This window comes from Cupressus sempervirens, chromosome 4, assembly GCF_028749045.1.
Source record: "Cupressus sempervirens isolate cs-2001-9-10 chromosome 4, ASM2874904v1, whole genome shotgun sequence".
Classification (NCBI taxonomy): Eukaryota; Viridiplantae; Streptophyta; class Pinopsida; order Cupressales; family Cupressaceae; genus Cupressus; species Cupressus sempervirens.
Window position 1 is genome coordinate 890,868,663 of NC_143121.1, and position 20,907 is coordinate 890,889,569.

Genomic DNA, 20,907 nt, shown 5'->3' on the forward strand with positions numbered 1-20,907 from the left:
CAATTAGAGTGTAGTTTGAAGATAATTGTGTGGCAGCACAAAATAATTAAAAATTAGTTTTTTATTATATTTTTCTTTCATTTTGAACATTCAAAGCATCTTATATGAAAAATTTAAAGATTTAAATACTTTTCTGTAGTTAGACTATAGGATATTTTAATTTTTCAATTTTATACTTTGTTCATCAACTAGGGGCCAAATTTTCAAACATGCAGTAGAGGGGTGATTTTTATCAAAAATGCAAAGTGCAATATATTGTCAAAACTGGGAGAAGTTGAACTATCTAGATATTGAATCAGAAATTGTATAGGAATTTTTTGGAATAGGCTATAGGTAGTTTTTGATTTCCAGGGCATTCTCAGCAGAATGGGTAAATTTCATCAATGAGCATCAAAATTAGTTGGAAGATAGATACGAAATTTTTTTGGCTTTAGAATTTAGGGGAAATGATTATGAGAGCTTTCTTTTTGCCTCTAGAAGTCATTTGGCAAGTATTTTTGGCCCTATTTTAATATCAGATCTAGCATTCAAATCAGTTACATGTCTTTATCATTTTGAAAATATTTTCAAGTTTTCTTTAGTAGCAAGGAAAAGGATCTAATTTTTAGTTACAAAAAGAAGGTGAAGAGAGATATTTTTCATCTACAAGTGGAGAAGTTTCAAGTGGACAAATGATAGCATTTGATTTGATCCAAAAATTCTCATGTCTTTATATTCTCTTTTATTATCTTTCTCGAAGGTTGGTTCTAGTTCTTGGACATTTTTCACTACTATATTACCATGAGGATGGATCCAATTAGATTGAAATTTATATAATGACAGTGATTTCACCATTTCCTCAACATTTTTCTCATGTAATGAACAACAAGTAATGATAATACAAATAGTTCTAGTCTATTGAGTAATTTTATAATTCAGTTTCATGCATCCTTATGTATTTGTTTCAAGGAAATGAATAAAAGTGTAGCAACAATTTTAATCTTCACTCTAATTTCTTGTCTCTTATTCATGTTGTTAGCAATCTTCTATGATTTGTCAACAAAGGGCACAAGTCCAATTGCAATCTATTTTAGGTTGCATGTTGTGGTATGTTTTGCATGTGATTCAAGGAGTCATGTAAATGCTTGATGTATCATAATGGGGTTGCAAATTTCATGAAGGGATAGGTTGAGTATGATATTCAAAAAGATGCAAATGTGTGATTCACAAGGTGAATGTATAGATCAAGAAGTCTTGATACATGAAATGTCTCAATAATTTCCAAGGATGTATGTCAGTGATTTGTGTAATTACCCAATAGATAAGGCATTGATCAGCTACAAAATTAAAATGTTATGTTGTTCATGTCAAGGATAAATGTTGAAATCAAAATTATAATCAAATTCTTTTCCCTTTTTGTTGAAGAGCTGAAAAGTATTGCCCTCACTTAGCTTATCTAGTTCATATGTCATGATTCTAGCTATTTCATGTCTATGTTGTCTACATAAGTGTTACAAGATTAAGGATATTACATGCTTGTTAGATTCAAGTGTATGATTTAACATCGGTACCATATGAATGAACCTAAGGTACACCCACCTAGGTTTTGCAAAGCTTGAAGTAGAAGAAGGGTCTAGCCTTATAATTGGCTCTAGTGCTTGAATAAATATGTTGAATATGTGAATTACCTACCCCTAGATGTATTCTATTCCTATCACTAGGTTTTTGAAATACAACATTTCAAAATACTAAAACAAACCACCTAGAATTGAAGAGGTTGATTGGAAGGATAAGGCAACATGGATGCATTTGAAGAAAGGTGAGCTTATTTTGTTCTTGGAGAGTGTCAAAGACCATGATGAGGTGGTGACTTGGAAGCTTATGGAATCATGGAAGAACCACTAGGTTAACATCAATGGGATCTCCTTTTAGGTCAATGAAGAGCTTATTGCTAATTCTATTGGAAAGAAATAATTGTAGGAAGCAACCTAGGGTGGTGGATGTGACAAACATGGGGAAATTTCTCCATTCTGATAAAGCCTATATTCACTTGAGTGGTGGATTTTCTTGTGAGATTCTTTCAAAACCCTAGGATATGGTTTATTATATCATCATGCAATACATAGCAATGGAAGAAAGAGTCAAGGTGTGTTACTATTATGACTTTCCCATCCTAGAGCATTTTAGGAATAAGGAATGCATTTCCTTTTCCTATTTGCAAGTTACATTCCTTGGCAATTGTGTCTAGAATATTAGGAAAAAGAGAGACGAAGGAGAAAGCTATTCTATGTATCATCAAGCCTTGATTTTTTGCCTCTTCAAATTCTACAAAGGCTTCACCCCAAAATCCTAACCTAGATTGCTTTGCCTCTAAAACTCACTTATATGGGTCAAAATTTTGCCCCCTCCACCTAAGCCCAAAGTTTTAAGGACCACATTGCCTCTTCTCGAAAGATAAAAATAAAAATTGGTGTGGTCCATGATGTCAATAGTGCTAGTACCACCATCAAGAAGGGAACCAATAGATCGAGAAAATGAGTTCGAGAGAAAAATCCCTTGCGCAACCCTGGTATGGCCAAATCTAACAAATTTGCTTCAACCAATAATTCTAGGAGAAATTTTGGCCCTGAACAAAAGTGTAAAGACACAAGAAGGAATTATAGGGAGAAGGATGAGGATGATATAGAAAGTGAACATAAAGGTGAAGAATTGATGAAGGATGAACTGAATAGCCCTTTTCCCTCTAGGGTTTCTAAAATCTTCAAAATGGAGACCAATACCAAATATTTTGAGAAGGGGGGGAATTTTGGTGAACATGGTATGGTTACTTCAACTGTGAGAATCAAGAATCTGGGCAGTCAAACTAAAGAGGAGGTTACTTGGGGAGAGGATGGGAAGAAGTCTAAAAAAATGGAGGGAGATCACATTTGGCCAGAGGAGGCCACTATGGGAGAAATAGACCAAGAGTAGGGGAATCTAGAGATTGAGAAGCTAGAGAAGACCATCGCTAACTTGGTCAAGAAGAATACGGAGCTAGAAGATAAGTTTAATAGGGTTACTAATTTCTTAGTGCAGGTGATGCATTCATTGACCACAACCCTCTACCTCATGTGGAATAAAAAGAAAGGCAATGATGATGCTAAGGAAATGGAGATACGTCACTCACAATACAACTTCTTGGCTAATCAATGGTTGCAACAACTTCTAGAGAATCCAAGGATCCAGAACAAGGAGAGTTAGCACCTACTTGTGTGCTTTTAGTTTATTTTTTTGTTCCATGTTTATTAGGTTATTTATTGGTTTGAGGGCTCTCTCTATTAGTTTTTACTCAACTATTTTAATGCCCAATGTGAATATTTTGGCCAAGTTTATGTATAATTTTGACATTTTTGTGGTTTTTACTAGTAGCAATAGTATTTAAAACACCTTATTGTGGGGGTTTTTGATGGTTAGAAAGAGGCTGAGTAATTGCATGGTAATGACTTCTGCCTTATTTGCAGTTTTTTTTTTCTTTGTATGGGACAGCCCTCATTTTGGCTACTTCTTAATATAAAAAATGTTCATCCCCTTAGTAAGAAATAATAGTAATGATGCAGGCATGAAGCCTCTTCAATTTATACATAGAAATATCAAAATGAATGATGCTTCTAATAACTAAATAGAAGTCTCTAATAGATAAGAATAATCAATATGAATAATAGAAAAATGACATATCCAGTGAAGGGTGATAATCACAAATTGTAATCACTAAAGAATCAAATGTATCTTCTAAATACAAAGAAAACTTCATTAAATGTTGTATCAATGGATACACAATCATTTCAAAGTCCAAAGAAGGTTCAAGTGGAGAAAGAAGAAGATAGTTAGAGTGTTCCCTTGAAACAACTAAGGAAGGATCATCTTCATCAAGGAGAAGATGAATGTTATCAATAATGTCTACCAATGGGTAAATTTACAAACATGGGTTGCAATAAAGGACATCAAGAATATTTTGGTCAAAGTGGGTGACAGCCAATGAGGTTCAGACTGAAAGGCATCCACATGAGAATATGTGATGACAAGTGGCATTAACATGGTGCATACATGGTTTTAAAAAATCAGTTATAATTGGTTCAATTTGACCTATTCTACTCAAACGTGTTTCGGTTGAAACCTTCAAACCTTATATACACCCCAAAAACCAACTAATTTTGTAATCTCATCAACAACCGAATTCTCCTTGTGATATTTACGTAAAATTTAATATATTTGGAAGAAATTTAATAGGCTTAAACATTCAAGTATTGAGGCATTTATGGTCCAATCAAGGGTTTGTGGCCCTTTGAGATAATTGATAATATTCAATGAAATAGAGTAAAACTAGAACTTTGTAAATACTTGAGAAATTATCAAGGTTACTCTAATGTAGGCTACATAAAACATCAATATAGTTGTTTGATTGGAAACATAATTATTTTTGTATTTCATGTTGTATCTACTAAATTTGTAGAATTATTTATCATTTGTTAAATTTTTCAAGAGGATTTGTTGCAAATGTATTAAGCATTGTCGTGATAATTGGTATGTCCTCAATTAAATAAGAGTAAGGCATGAATAGAAATGCCCCTTTAAGGGATAGGTCTATTTGTTAATTAATAATTAATATTTTAATAAATATAACCATTTTTATTAATTAATATATAACCATAGTTATATATATTATTATTATATTAATTTATCTCATATAATAATAAACACATATATAACTATATCTCATAGGTTTATCCAACTGAATCTATCACACGTTAACACTTCCTCTTAGCTAGGTAGGATAAACATAGGATCATATATCACCAAAATATACAAATATCTTTGATTAGAAGATATTCAATATTTTGATATCACGAGTCTTGGTCTCCCAGAATATCGACATTAGATATCCACCAAGTACTAAAAAAAAGTATGATATCAAGAGTATTAGCCTCCTAGAATATCAATGATATTCACCAAATATTCAATAAGGTTTGATATTAGGAGTATTGGCCTCCCAAAATATCAATGATATTCACCAAATACTCAATAAGGTTTGATATTACATTTGATATCAGGAGTATTGACCTCCTAGAATATCAACAATATTCACCAAATAATCAATGAGATTTGATATCACATTAGATATGAAGAGTATTGGCCTCCTAGAATATTAATGATATTCACCAAGTACTTTTTGAGTAATGGCCTTCTAGAATGTTGAGATGCAAGACATTCACCATATACTCAATTGTTTGATCTCATAATACAAGTTATTGTAAGATCGTCACCTTACAGTAACTTGTCCAAATACAAGTGATGGTCATTTGGAAGTCATCACTTCCTCATGATATACATAGGGAGTAGGCACATTAAAATCACATAGTCACAATGTATAAATCAAGGTCCTCTTGACTGTGGCAATTTATTGATCACTAGAGAATCGATCTCATCATGGTGTACTCCCTCTTAATCAATAACACCAAGATCACTAAAGATTAATAACATCCTCAATATTCTCCCTCTCTTTCAAGGTTGCCACTAATGACATGTCAAGCTCCCTTTGAATCTAAATCTTTCTTTTCTTGCAATAACATTCTCAGAGGAAAAAAAATCAAGGAATATAACTCTTATAATATAAATAAGAATGGTTTGCATAATATAAGATCATTCTAATACAATACAGATAAATATCTAATTTAAAGATATACTTTAATCTATACTCACTTCTATTTATAAGAGGTTATACTACTATCTTGATGTACATCAACTAGTTCTTTTACATTTCATAATGTCAAATTATTAAATTAAAAGATGTTACAAATAGATATATTTCATATACTCATGTTATTTCCATTTACATACAAAACAATAATATATTATACTTACCTTTAGAATTTCTATCCAGTACTTCTATTACCTTAGTACTTTATTGAATGTATGCCCTTATGTTGTACAGTCACAAATCCCACATCATCCAATAATGATCTTTGATCCTTATCACTATTGACATTCTTGGGGATCATATTACTTACATACCAATGTGATATCTAGTATAATCTCACCATGGCATTCTTACAGTTGGTCGCAAAGATTACCATATTTTGATTGCATACATATCAAGTGGCCAACTCTATAATAAGAAGGTGATGATATTTATTGCTATCTACGAAACATAAAAATGCGTCGATGTTCTATTTATATCAATGTCTATACTCTTGGGGTGGCATTATGTTACTACAATTTTAGATCAACTTAATGAGACTGTGGTACTATTCACTAAAGATCAAGACACGTCGGCATTCAACATCTTTGATATAACCGTGACCCATACATGCTCGAGCATTCAATGATACATGTGGTGATCAAGTCAGTTTGGAACTATTGTGATATTAAATACATGACTTCAATGATCTTCATACCCAATAATTAAGTGATGCATCTCTACATCATTGTGAATAGGTGGTCATAATACTAGTGAATGTATGAAGGATCACAAGCAAAACTATGTACCAATATTGCATAATGATATATTTTTATATAGTTTGGGTGACCATACAACACCATCAAGTAACTATCATTCAAGATCAATATACAGATTTTCAATAGTTTAGATTAGATCATGAGAATGATATATAGTGAATAGTTTGTTCGATACCATCCTCCTTGTTTCAACTCATGGACTATACCATCATTTATATTTAGAAACATATTCAGGTATAAATTCCATCTGAGGCATAACCATATCTTTAGATCAGATACATAATTCATATCCTTTTGTGATTATCTAATGGAAAGTTCACATAATTAGAACCATTGTACTGCCCCCAAAACTACAATGATGGAGGCTCAGGGTGTCTACCAATTTAGAACTAGAATTACCAGTCCTCTACAATAAATATAACAGTGAAGTGATACATTTCTCTACATGCCAAGTCTAATGTAGAGGTTATCCTAAAAGGTTCTTGATCAATAAACATCTTATTCTCATTCGCAAACCACTAGGTTGACATTGATGATATCAAACTTAGATTATCCAAAACAAGTGAAATCTTTATAACTTAATTATATATAACTTCTCCTAGGATTGAAATGTGCTCTAGTACCATGTTAAATTTTTTGAGAGGATCTAATGGAAATGTACTAAGCATTGCCATAATAATTGGTATGTATTTTTGAAAGGTAGCTTTCCTCAATTAAATAATAGTAAGACATGAATAGACATGTCCCTTTAAGGGACATGTCTATTTGTTAATAAATAATTAATATTTTAATAAATATCACCATTGTTATTTATTATTATATTAATTTATAATTAATATATAATCATAGTTATATATATTATTATTATATTAATTTATCTCATATAATAATAAACACATATATAACTATATCTCATAGGTTTATCCAACTGAAGCTATCACACATTAACATCATTTACTCCTTATTTACATAATTTTATTGCATGCATTAAATAATCTTAATATTTTATAAAAAGAAAAATATCTAGTTATAATGCCTAAATATTTAGGGATAGTTTCTAAGCCTATACTTCTTCTAATGTCTTGATGCATAAATTTTTTATAGGTTTCATTAACTAGTATAGTGATCTTAGTTTTCATATTTTTATTTTAGTGAACAATGTACATGTCCTATGCCTTTATATCTTCTCATTTACTTTTACTAGTTTTTTTTTATTGTTCTTTCATATATATATATATATATATATATATATATACATATATATATATATATACATACATTTAATTAGATTGTTAATAAATTTTATTATTTTATTAATATTATATATTGTATTTGTATAACATCGTATATGATAATTGATAAGGTGAAAAACAACAAATTTCTCTTCCTTCAAGATCCAATATGGATATCAAAATTTTCATTACTTTCTTTTTTTGATTTCTTTCTTAAGTATTTGTATTTTTAAATTTGTACTTATTTATGATCTTCATAATCTTCTATTTTGAATTTGAAATTCCTATAAGAAGAAGTTACTAACTTATGTCTTCTTCTAGTTTGGATAGTGCTAGTATTGAGCCTAAGTTACATTGTTCGTGGTAGAAAATTATAGAGAGAAACCATCAAAAATTCATCTTCACAACTTGTCTATGATATTAGGAAACCAATTCTCTCAAAAAATTTATGAGATAGATAACTCTATAATCCAAGTTCATGGCATGCAATTAAAGAAGCTAGACAAGGAATTAGAAGGCTTTCAACAATTTATGAGTATAGATCACTACGTTATAGAGGTCATTTCTCTTTTTCAAAGTCTAAGGAGATTGTTACATGGTAACTCACAAGGTGTTGATGATTTAAAATACATGGCTCATAGTGAATGAAAATATTACAATGATGGCTAGTTCTACAAAAGTTCTTACATATTTGATTTCATAAAATCAAATGTAAATGTAGATATCAATACCCATGATAATACACATTCTTCCTACATTCACATCTAATATCATGTTTAATGATATGCAAGCTAATAGTACTACTCACATGAGTTCCAGAATTCTATTAACTACATATAATTAATATAAAAAAATACGTCATTCAAATAGATTTAATAACGTATTATCTTATTTTAATTAATAATATATATGTAACTATTAAATAAAATATTATTTTACTGTAAATTGAAACTATCCACTTAAAGATATTCTAAAAAATAATTATTATTAATCAATTATAATACCTTCAAAATCATTTCTGCCTTACAAAATTGTAGAGATCTCCTTAATTGTATTCACTCACCACATTTACAAAAACTATAAACAGTTAAAAACTGTCATGCAATAACCATTAACATATACTTACATATTTCTTAACATATGGACTCAGCAAAAGCACCTTCGTTTCCCATTGTACAGGAAATGTAGATCTACAAGAGATCACCTCTTTCTTGCCACTGTCGAATGCCGGATCTTAGAGAAAAGTTTGGGATGAGATTCTTACTCCCAAGCTTTTCATTTGTCATGGGAGATGTGCAACGTCCACAATCAAACCATCCCTGGATAGCCTCTTTCTCGTATGTAAAGCCGTCTGCAGCGATGTAAGGATCTTGCATAATCTCCTGCAAATCGGAACAATTTTAAGTCAAAACCCTCATGTTTTAATAACGACAAAAACCTAATGAATTAAGGGAAAAATGAAGTAACAGAATCAGATAACAAATATCATTTGAAATACCAAGTAATGGTTTAAGAGACGAAGATTGGACAAATATCCTTGCCTTGAAGATTGGACAGACGAAGAAGCTGGGAACATGTATTTCCTCAGTTCCTTTCCCCGACTTTTGCCCACATTCAATCGGCCTGCCAAGATTTGTTTCAGGGAACATGTTGCGGATCTGACTCAGGATTTTCATCACAGTCGGTTGAAGGTCGGGCCTCTTCTTTCTTTCCGGATGCGTGCAATTCAAGGCAAGATAAGCTAGCTGAGTAGCATGCACAAATGGCCAAGCTCCGGCTGAAGGATCCAAAATTTTGTGAAAGTTTGAACTTTCTAAGGCCCGTTCCACATCTTTGACGAGACCTCGGGCCGGCTTTCCGGTTAGTAATTGGAGAATGACGACTCCGACGCCGTAAACGTCGGATTTTGTACAGTATTCGCCGTCTGTGTATTGTGGATCCATATATGAAAATGTGCCTTTTGGCTCCGACTCTGAATTCCGATCCTTTGACAGAAGACGGGAAAGGCCGAAGTTGCTTATTTTGCTCACATAATTCTCATCAAGGAGTATATTTTGGGGTTTCAGATCGCGGTGGACGATTGTATCCGGCATAAAACTGTGCAAATACTGCAAAGCGGAGCATACTTCGTCGGCGATGCGAAATCTGGCGTACCAGGGAAGAGGCGGAAAGGTGCTTTTGCAGCTCAGGTGATCTTCAAGGCATCCGTTCGACATATATTCGTATATTATACAACCTCGTTCAGAACAGGCTCCAAGAATTCATATCAAATGCGGATGATTAATGTCCTTGAAAATACCGATCTGCACAAGAGAAATTCAAAGAATTTCTGTAAGAAAAGAGAGATTTTCTTTTCAAAAAATCTGCCAGAAAAGACGACAATTTAAAAAATTTCGTCGCTTTGGAAAAATTTTAGTTTGCATACCTCGCTTTGGAACTCTTGCCGACCCTGCAAACCGTTCTCCCTTAGGATTTTGACTGCAACGGCTGTTTGTTTGATTACGCCTTTGTACACATCGCCATAACCGCCTTCTTCGAGTTTAAAATCGTTGGAAAAATTGCAAGTTGCTGTTTTTATTTCGTCGAAAGAGTATTCGCGGAATTCAAGGATATTAGAGGACGACGAAGGTATGTAGGCATCGCCTGGCGGCATTCTATGCAAGCAACTCTGAAGATGTTGAATTTCCGCGTCCTTTTGCTGCAGAGTTCGGAAGTTTTGTTCTTCCACGGCCGCAAGCTTTCGCCTTGTCGCTTCTAACTCACTAATGGCTGCCTCCCTTTCACGGGTGCATTCGTTCACTTTTGCTCCGAGTGATGTCAGTTTCTCCACCATTTCTTGGACTTCTTCTTCGACCTCGTTCCGTCGCCTTGTAAGGTCTTGGCATTTCTGTTCATAAAGCTTTACAGACGAGATGGCTGCCTCCTTCTCTTTGGCCAATTCCTTGAAGGCTGTTTCAAGATCTTTACACTGAAGATGCACAAAAATTTAGGAGAATTTTACTGGAACAACAACAAGTTGCATCTAAAAAATGAGGAAATAGTTTATACCTTGTGAATTGATGTCACTGCAGCGGCCTCTGCTTTCTTACGCCTCATGATCTCGCTTTGCAGTTCCTTATTCACATTCACGACCGCTTCCAATGCCTCTGTATGCTGAACTTTCAGTACTTCGGTATCTGTATAGTTCACTTCCTGCTTTAAATTTCAAGTTTGTTTTAGTTCCTTATCATAAATATCACACATACAGATCTTTTAAACTCATTTACATGTTTATGCTAATTGCGTAAATTAACTTTCTCAGAAGACATGAAAATCTCTAATTGTGTCTACCATTTATTTATGTGTCGATGAGAAAAAAGAAATTTATTAAGCTTGAAGCGAAGAAATATGATAAGAAAAGAATGTTTGTTCGAGAGGATTACATGAGATTCTGTTGGCTCATGCTCGACATCGTAAACTTGATCAACATCCATTTGTGACCTGTATGACGCTTCAAATTCCGGGCAAAATTCATCAATTGGAGCTGCTATCTCCTGATCGTCCATTTTCTCGGTCACAGGAGCCACAGAATCTAGCTGCAAATTTGACGAAGTTTGATTACCGTTGTTCAGATCTGATTCGAAGTGTACAGGTGATGAAACCGACCGGTTAAAATCATTTGGAGAAGGTTTAGCAATGGATGCTTCGGTTTGTTTCCTCAGCCAATCTGGCAGATGGCATCTGCCGCTCTTTGATTTCCGACCTGCCAGTATAAATTTACACAAACAAAAACAGAGCATTCAAATTTTAGATTGAAAACAAATACTGATTCGTAGACATTAAATTCTCATATAAGATTGCTTAAACCGCATATCATATTTTCAAATTAATTATCTATCTTTTGGATTCAACTTTTTAACCCAAAGAAAAAGGATTTGCTTTGCAAATATGAAATTGTTTATCTACTGACCAGGAGATTCTTCACTGAGCTTCCCTTCGCAAACAACAGAAACGTCGCATGACCCTCCCGCGTGCTTTTGAACATAATACGCTTTCCCCGACTTTTGCATCATCATTTTCCTGTACAAAATTTGGAGAATCGGATTATTTTATACGATTTTAAAGATTTGGCGATGTTTTGTAATAGAACATACATAATTATTTCTCGTACTTGGAAATTGCACCGCCGGCTGAAGTTGTTCCCATGACAAGTTTCGTGATACCACGCTCTAAAATCACTTCAACAATCCCTTTGGAAATCTCCTCCTTCTCAAGAACTAAAGGTTTAGCTTTGACCTATGGCAAATTGCTTAAATTTAGACTCTGAAAGTTCAAATTTTCACAAAGCTCCATCAATTTACCAAACAAGATAATAATCATACCTTTGCTCTGGAGCACATATGCAAATATTGATTCATGCAATTGTCCAACTCAATCTCTTCACCCTTCTTGTAAGCGTTAAGAATATCCTTGTCTACTTGGTTCGACGGAATTCTTCCCACTAAAATCACAGAAACGTCAAGTTCGTTTAACAGAAAGAATTGAACTTGTGATATTTGCATCCAAACTGAATTCGATCGTCGAAATACTTACTTGGAATTGGAAAGTAGCGAAGTGGAGGACGAATATGAAGAAGAATTAATAAAGTTTCTTCCCTTTTATCTAAACTTTTCATGAGCGTCCATTTGACAGCGTACGCGCTCTCAGACAAGTCTTTTCCAACGGCAACATAAACTACTATCTCAGCAGCAACAAGAGGAGGATGAATAGATTCTTCTTGCACATAATTTTCTTCAACTTCTGGCACTGTCTGAACCTGCGCAGTCCGTCTGATCACCACAGGAGATCTCATTTTATTCTATCAAACTTCAAAACTGGCAGTTAGAATTAACATTTCAATGCAATCTATTTATTCTAATCACAGTGCATTCCAATCCCAGCCATATATTTGGCTTATATCTTGAGAGGCAAGCAAACGACCGTATCACGGATGGCTTATCATTTTAAATTTTCTTCTGTCATCTATCGTTTGTTTGTCTCGGGGCAGAGGCATAAAAGGAAACATTAATAAATATGAAGTAAATTTCTCCAAGTTTATCAAAAGAGGGCTATATTCCCGTCCCATATTAATGAAGGCTGATTTTAAATCTTTCACTGATTTATAGATATAACAGTGAGGGCGGTCGATTTCATCTCCACTGTTCGATGTTACCTCCCTTCCCGTCCTATATTAATGAAGGCTGATTTTAAGAGGGGTATATTCCTACCTATATTCATGATTCTATCTTTCCAAATATTTTGGTCACTGATTTATAGATATAACAGCGAGGGCAGTCAATTTCATCCCCGCTGTTTGATGTTCCCTCCCTTCGCATCCGACTGTACATTTGTTAGATGCCTCAACTTCAATAAATACAAAACAACTCGAAAGTTCTTAACTTCTGACAATAAATTCTCGTAAAAAATGTTACAACATATAATGTTGACCAAAAAAATAAACTTTGTTAAATCAGTTTTATCTTATATCTTTTGTCTAATCCAATAATCTATACTATTTAATTACTTTATTTTATATTTTATATAATTAAAATATGTCTCATTTATATCAATTTTCTACAACATATATGATTAAAATAATTATATTATACAATTATTTGATCATGTCTATGTTCTCTACACCAAATTCAAAGAAAAAAGAAAAGTACACTTGTCCCTTGTACCCCTTACAATTGTAATATTCTCTCCACCAACTTCTAGAAGTAAATGATACCTAAGTATAATTGTCTATTACTTTATTCATGGTTGCAACTACTTGCTAGTTTTAGAAAATGCATTCTAGCTCTTCAAATCCCAATTACCTCTACATTACAACTATCTCTCATCATTCTTGTCGATCCTAACGAAATCATGTCATGTATCCTCTACCATTGGTCTTTTTATTATAGATTCATTATCCACTACCTCCATTAAAAGTTAATAAAAAAATTAGGCATATATTAATTCATTACACTCATTTGTGATTGCTAATTAATTGGGTTATGTAACATCTATGCTCCTAATGATTACATGGAGAGGGCTAAACTGTGGGAATGGTGTTCGTTTGAGCTATCTAAGGCATATTGGAATTTTGCGGGTGATTTCAATATGGTGGAATATTGTTGTGATAAACAAGGGGGATTAAAGAACTCTAGAAAGGTAATGAGCAATACTTTTGGCTAAAATTCAAAAGATATTTTAACCTTCTAGATTTTCTTGAGGAAAAAAGGGAATAATTTAAAGGATATATGGTTCACTTGGTGTAATAACCAAGGAAGCAATAATAGAGTCTTTTGTAGACTAGATAGGATGTATGGTGATTCTTATTTTTTCTCATTTCATTCTACTTTGGGGCACTCCTTTGTGGAAGTTTATCCTACTTCTATCTCAGACCACTCTCACATTCACAGTAAAATTCATATCAATCACAATGGACTCATCAACAATTCTACTTCTAGGGATAAAGTATTTAAATTGAATACCTCTCTTCTAAAAGACCCTGATACTAAGGATGTTATTAGAATGGTGATGCTCTCGTCCAAAATGTGCAACCACTCACAAAGACTAATCAACCAATGGACTCAGTTGGTGGAGGCATGGAGGAAAATTTACTAAATTATTGGAAAAAAGAAAGCCAGTGAAATAAATAAGGAAGAAGATGATCTACAAATTAGACTAAATGAAATAGAATTTGAACTTCAAAAGAAAGGGGGAGATCCTACTTTACAACATGAACTCATTTCTACAAAGAGCCAACTAAGGTATTTGCAAAGATATAAGATCCACGGACAAAGGATCTAAGCCGGAATGAACTGGTTGAAAGAAGGGGATATAGGCTCTAAATTTTTCTTTAATATTATTAGGGAAAAAGATAAGACAAAAGTGATTAAAGATATTAAGATGGAGGGATGGAGAACTTTCGACCCTATTCTAATTAAAGAAGCTTTCTTTAAATTCTATTATGATATTTTTTCTTTAGCGTTTGGCCAACATTAGCAATAGGCTTTGAAAAAATGCTTGAAAATGACTCCTAATAAGATATCAATAGTGGAAAAGGAGAAACTTAGTGGAAACATATTAGTAGATGAGATTCATGAAGACATCAAAGCTATGACTAATCACAAGTCTTTAAGACTTGATGGGCTCCCCGCTCAATTTTACAAAGATAATTTGGAGTGGCTGGTGAGGAACTTTTGATCTTGTATAATGATGCTTTTGAATTTGGTTCTCTTAGCTATAATGTGAGAAAAGGGGTCATCAAATTACTCCCCAAAAGTGGGGATTAGTCCCTAGTTAAGAATTGGAGGCCTATCACTCTGCTTAACCTATCTTATAAAAATATTGTAAACATTTTGGCTAGAAGAATTGCATATATTATCAAGAACTTTTTTTTAATTACTCAAATTAGTTTCATAAAGGGGAGATATATTCTGCAAAATCTCATCACTAGTTGGGAAGATATGAACTGGGCTAAGTGGAAGTACAGAATGTGGCTATGATTCTATTAGACTTTGAGAAAGCCTATAATAGAGTTGAGTGGCCCTTTATTAGAGGTATGTTCAAAGCTTTTGGATTCCCTATATACTTCCATAAATGGATTGAGATCTTATTTCATGATTCTTCTACTATTATTGATGTAAATGGTGAGTTATCTTATCCTATTGTCCTTCAAAAATATATTAGACAAGGGTTCCCTATTGCTTCTCCCCTCTTTATAATTTCTCCAAATGCTTTATTCTACATTCTTACATATATATCTCTAGGTCCACCTTTCAAAGACATTACTCTCCTTAATTCTGAAGAGTTGATTAATGCTCGATTTGCTAATGATACTGCTCTATGTCTAGAATTGTCTAAGGTGAATTTTTCTATAGCTCTTAGTAGACTTAATTATTTTTTCCTTGCCTCTAGAGCTAAAGTAGCCCTACATAAATCTTCTATCCTTAGTTGATTGTATTTGGCTCCTAGTTAGTTGAACAGTATGGGTTGTATGTGGTTTGGGCCTAAAACTATTTTCATGTACATAGGTATTCCTTTTTCTTTAGAGCCATATTTTTTTCATATGTGGGGGTGGATATACAACAAGATGAGTAGGAAACATATCACATGGAAAAATTGCTCCCCCTCTCTTGCTGGGAGAGTGCAAGTTGTCTAGAAGGATGTATCTTCCCATCACCTTTACTTTGCTTCCACTTGGTCATTTGCAAAATTTCAATCCAATTTCCTTTAAAACATCCTAATAGACTTTTTGTGGTATGATGGTATGGGTTCAAAAAAGAGACATTGTGTAAAATAGTAATGGTGGTGCCTTCTAGAAAAGATAGGGGGACTTGGGTAAAAGATATTAGATCCCAAGGTATCTCCCTTATAGTGAAGTGAATTTATAATAATTCATTTGTGAGATATCATCATGGGGGATTTTGAAATGAAATTTTTTCGTCTGAAGTGCTCAACTCTTTCAAGATTCATTAGAGTCAAGTGAGGGAGTTCATCCTCTCTAGGGAAGTTATTCCCAGATCTCAAAAGAAGACATATGCCCTTTTGTCTAAGGTGATCAGCAAAGAAAAGATTGGAAAAATCATGAACTATGATACATATACTAGAAATGAAAAATGGAATGATGGTACTTATGTTGGTAATACTTGTACTTAGCTGTTATATGGAATGCTTAAAAGTGATCACTTTGTGCTTATGCATGTGTCCAAGTGTTGGGGTTTCAATGTCCTTTCTCAAACAAGCACATTGTTTTTAAGTATTTTTTGAGTCGTCCCTGTGAGCCTAAAATCCCTCACTTTAGATTTTTGTTGATTAAAAAGCTTGCTATTGGTTCTATTTTATCCTCCATTAATGTTGAACATGTGGCTTGTAGTTTGTGTAAGAATCCTGAAAAGTTTGAACATATTTTCTTTGAAAATATTTATGCCATAAATATTTGGTCTATTCTTTTTGGGTCTCCTAGGATTGGAAGACTAAACCTAGCTTCTCTTGGAGGGATATTTTGGCTGCCTATGTTAAATAATTTGATCTATATATTAACAGATTTTGGTTTACTCTTGCCAGTGAAATCCTATGGCTTCTTTGGAAAGACAAGAACAAGGAAGTTTTTCAAAATGAAAAAAGATGTCCTACTGAGTTTAATCTTAAACTCATCCATTTTTACTTAATGTCTTGGGTATCTTTTTGCTTGGAGATTCCAAAGTCTAGATTCATGGAGCTTGTGCATGATGGAGCTTTAAAAATATCTTAAGATGAAGTAAAGGCCAACCAACAAATTGTAAAGTACCAAATATTTCTTGCTGGTACTCTTTTAGTTAATTCAAATGTATTTATCTTTTATATATGTTTGATATATGTATGTATGTATGTATGTATGTATGTATGTATGTATTTGTATGTATGTATATATATATATATATATGTATGTATGTATGTATGTATGTATATATATGTATATGTATATGTATGTATGTATGTATATATATGTATATGTATATGTATGTATGTATGTATGCATGCTTAAAATTTATACTATATTAATCATCTAATTAATGTAGACATGTCCCATGAAGGGACATGTCTCTTCATCGATTATTCTCCTTATATATAAGAGGTTACTTCTATATGAAAAATACATACCACATATAATGGTAGTGAATAGTACATTTGTAGCAGATCCTACTAAAATAACATGGTATGAGAGCCTAGTTGTAGACTACAAATGTAAGAAAATTAGAAAAGAATTAGAGATGCATATAAACTCTAGAATAATATAAGAATGGGGCATGGGTCAACTATAAATGAAGGTATTATCATCAAGAATCGTTACAGGTGGCTTAGCAAAAGAGGGTTGATTCATTTTCAAGCTAAGTAAATACTTTACATAGGTCATTGTTCAATTTTAGTTCAAAGGTCCATTTTTGCAATGGTCAACATTTCTACAAGGAGAATAGTGTTTGATTGTGAGTATAGATTCATTTAAAATTGAAGCATGGTGGGCATTAATAAAGCTAGAGGGAACAGTGATGCAAAAATCATACACAACATCCTTGAGGGTGAAGGGAAAGAGGAACCATGATTAAGGAGTTCCAAGATGAAGTATCACCAATAATTAGCTTATCTCGGGCTTGGGTGTTATATGTGGCTTCTTGAATTATTGTCGCCAAGTTCAATGGACCATGTATTTGAATATCTATCTCAATGTCTAACTCCCTCATTTTTTATGCAAAACAACACTAGTAGATGTTCGATATCTTTAGCTAGCTATTGGTCTTCAACAACCACTCCATATTTGGCATGTATATGGTTCATGTGTGAGTTGTGGTCTCTATTTAGTTCAAACCATGTCTAATTTCAATGTTGAAAAAGTTTCATTTATATTCTACATGTCATAAATCCATAACACTTGGACTCATCGAATGAATTGGGTAGGTCAATGGTGGAAATACTTGTGAAACCTAATCAATTGATGACCCTCAAGATGAAGCTCTTGTATTTTTTTGTAATGAAATGGAATGAGGATAATGAGGATGCTAGCACTCTTTGTAATGAGCACAATTTTCATATTTTATTGGCACTCCATTGGAAACTTGTAATGCTTGATGATCTTCACTAGGTGAGTAATGAATAACAGGAAATGTGAAAGGTGGCTCGTGAAATATGAAAAGAATCAACAAAGATAATAATAAAGACAAATTCCTATACAACACTTCTATATTATAAATTTTGGTCTTGGTAATTGTGAAAGTGTGATGTGGGACCCACAACTACAAGTAATATGAGAGATTTAAAGGAAATGAAGCAATGGCATCAAAAAGAGACCTATAAAGAATGTCCATGTAGTAGGATCCACTATAAGAGGTACAATCAACAATTGTGTATTCTTTTTGAATGAGGACAAAGGTATGCTGATATTTATGAATTCAAATATAAATAGTTACTAGAAAGATATTCATTTTTATTAGTCCCTTCCTTTTAAAGGTAGGAGACTAAAGTTTTCAAGTGGTTATTCTTAATTACTCCTGTCTGGGAAACTATGAATATATGTAAACATTCATTCAAAATTCATCTTCCTTCAATTTTCTCCATTTAAAGTAAATTTTTAGTTGAATATTCTAGATTTTTCATTCGTACATAGCTTTATTCTTAGTAGTCTTTTTCAAAGTTCAGATCAGAAATTTCACAAAAATATGAACCTATAGGTTATAGCCAATTGTCACAGGATAATGATGCATTGTAGTGAATTTTTCTATGTAGATTACTATATGTGGCTTCAACATGTTGCCTTCACAAACATGTGGCATTTAAAATAGAAGTGATTCTCATTCTTTATCCCTACTAGAATGGATTCTCATAATATCATCCTCTCATTCATTCTACATTGAGGACAGAAGAAGCCATAGGCCCTCATAAAGCATCCCTTCCCCTTCCAACTACCAATTTTACACACATCGCAGAGGATCCATCTATATGCCACTAGAGAAGATTCTAGCCCATCTCCTACTTTATTTTGTTCTGATCTTTGTTGCAAAAAAAGTTATATATATAAGGAGTTAAGTTTAAAGAAGAAGCCTAATAAATAATTGTATGATTTTTATTATGTTCTTTCTTTTAAGATGTCATTTTAAAAAATTTTTTGCTTCCATTGTCAATAAGTATAATACCAAAAACTAAAAAAGTTGAAGACTAAGTTTATTTTATCAACTTGTATAATTCCTAAGGGATCTAGAGAAATGAGGATTTTAGTACAAAGGCTATATATATTATGATTTAATTAATTTTTAGATCTTTCATTTGTATTATGGTCTTATGTTATATTTAGCATATCCATATCTAGTATGGTTTCATGTAGCACAAACATTTTTTACTGGAATAATATATTTACCATCCCTTCTAATTCCCTTCTTCACATTCTTCACTTTCAACTTATGTATATGGCAAGAGGAATGCCAGGGTATGTTTCATTAATGAAATTTGAGATGGTGTTGTTGGAAATTCTGGGGGAAGGAAGAACATATATTTGCAGGTGAGTTGATCTAATCAAATGTATATTAAAGATTGGGCATTCAAGCTAGTGGAAAGTGGCCAGTTGGAGAGTAGGCCCAAAGGAAGAGGCAAGTAGAAGTAAACTACAAAGAGAACATGAAATCTATAAGAATGGCCAAATTAGCACTTTGATGCATTTATTAAAATTCTAAAAATCAATCGACAATAAGAAAAAATGGTTTAATTATTGGAAGAAAACTATGCTAATGTAAGTAATCCTTCCTTACCTTTAAACTTGTATACTACCTCTCAAAAATCTTAACTACTGATGAATTTTATTTCTTAGTATGGAACTAACTTTTTGTCATGCATTGTGAAATTTCTATAGTATTAGTTGTGGAAAACAAGTTGTATAAAATTGCACAAGGAAGTCTTTTGTTTTTATTTCATTTACCCATTTTAGTTTTCATTCAACATTTGTTGTCTTGTAAAAAAATGATAACCATATATTTACAAATTACTTTCATATTTAGGACTTTTCATTTAATTTAGGACAAAGATTTGGTAAGAGATGTGTATGTGCAACAGGAAATAGATTTAGGTGTAGCATAATGAGTACATCTTGGGTAGTTGGATTGAGTCTTTAGCAGACTCTTACTATATTTATAAACATATAAAATAATCCTAGCCAACTACACATATATGCACTCCCTTTAATTGAATTTTATCTATTTATGGTCAACCACGAGCTACAAATTGGTGTGCACCCTAAGACTAAAATTATAAATGATTTTCCCTTTTGATTGAGTATGCACTTATATGTGGTGCATTCCAATACACTGTGTGTGCCTATATGTAACAATTATATCATTCTCTTCTTTTAGATAAACATGTTATCCTATTTACATCCCCATTCTCTTTAGCCTCAAAAAATTATCTAACCATTTGGGGGTGCTTACTCCTTATTTCCAAGTACAAAATATTTAATTTATGCTTTTGATGACTTGGATAAATACAATGTATTTTGTAGTTTAATATATCTTGAAGTATGCAAGTATGCCTTTTTTTCCCTTTAACGTTAATCAACATCAATCCATTCACATTGAATTTATTATAAGCAAAAGAATCCATTTTTAGCAGCTCTGTTCCCAAGTTTGTTTGATAATTTAGCTAATTTTGGTAGGTCTTGTAGAAACTAAGCTACTAC

The 20,907-nt window shown here is 32.8% G+C and overlaps 1 pseudogene; it reads right to left on the reverse strand.

The window, feature by feature from the left end:
* Positions 1 to 8,893: 8,893 nt before the first annotated feature.
* LOC149564258 (U-box domain-containing protein 33-like) lies at positions 8,894 to 12,534 on the reverse strand (annotated as a pseudogene).
* Positions 12,535 to 20,907: the final 8,373 nt, after the last annotated feature.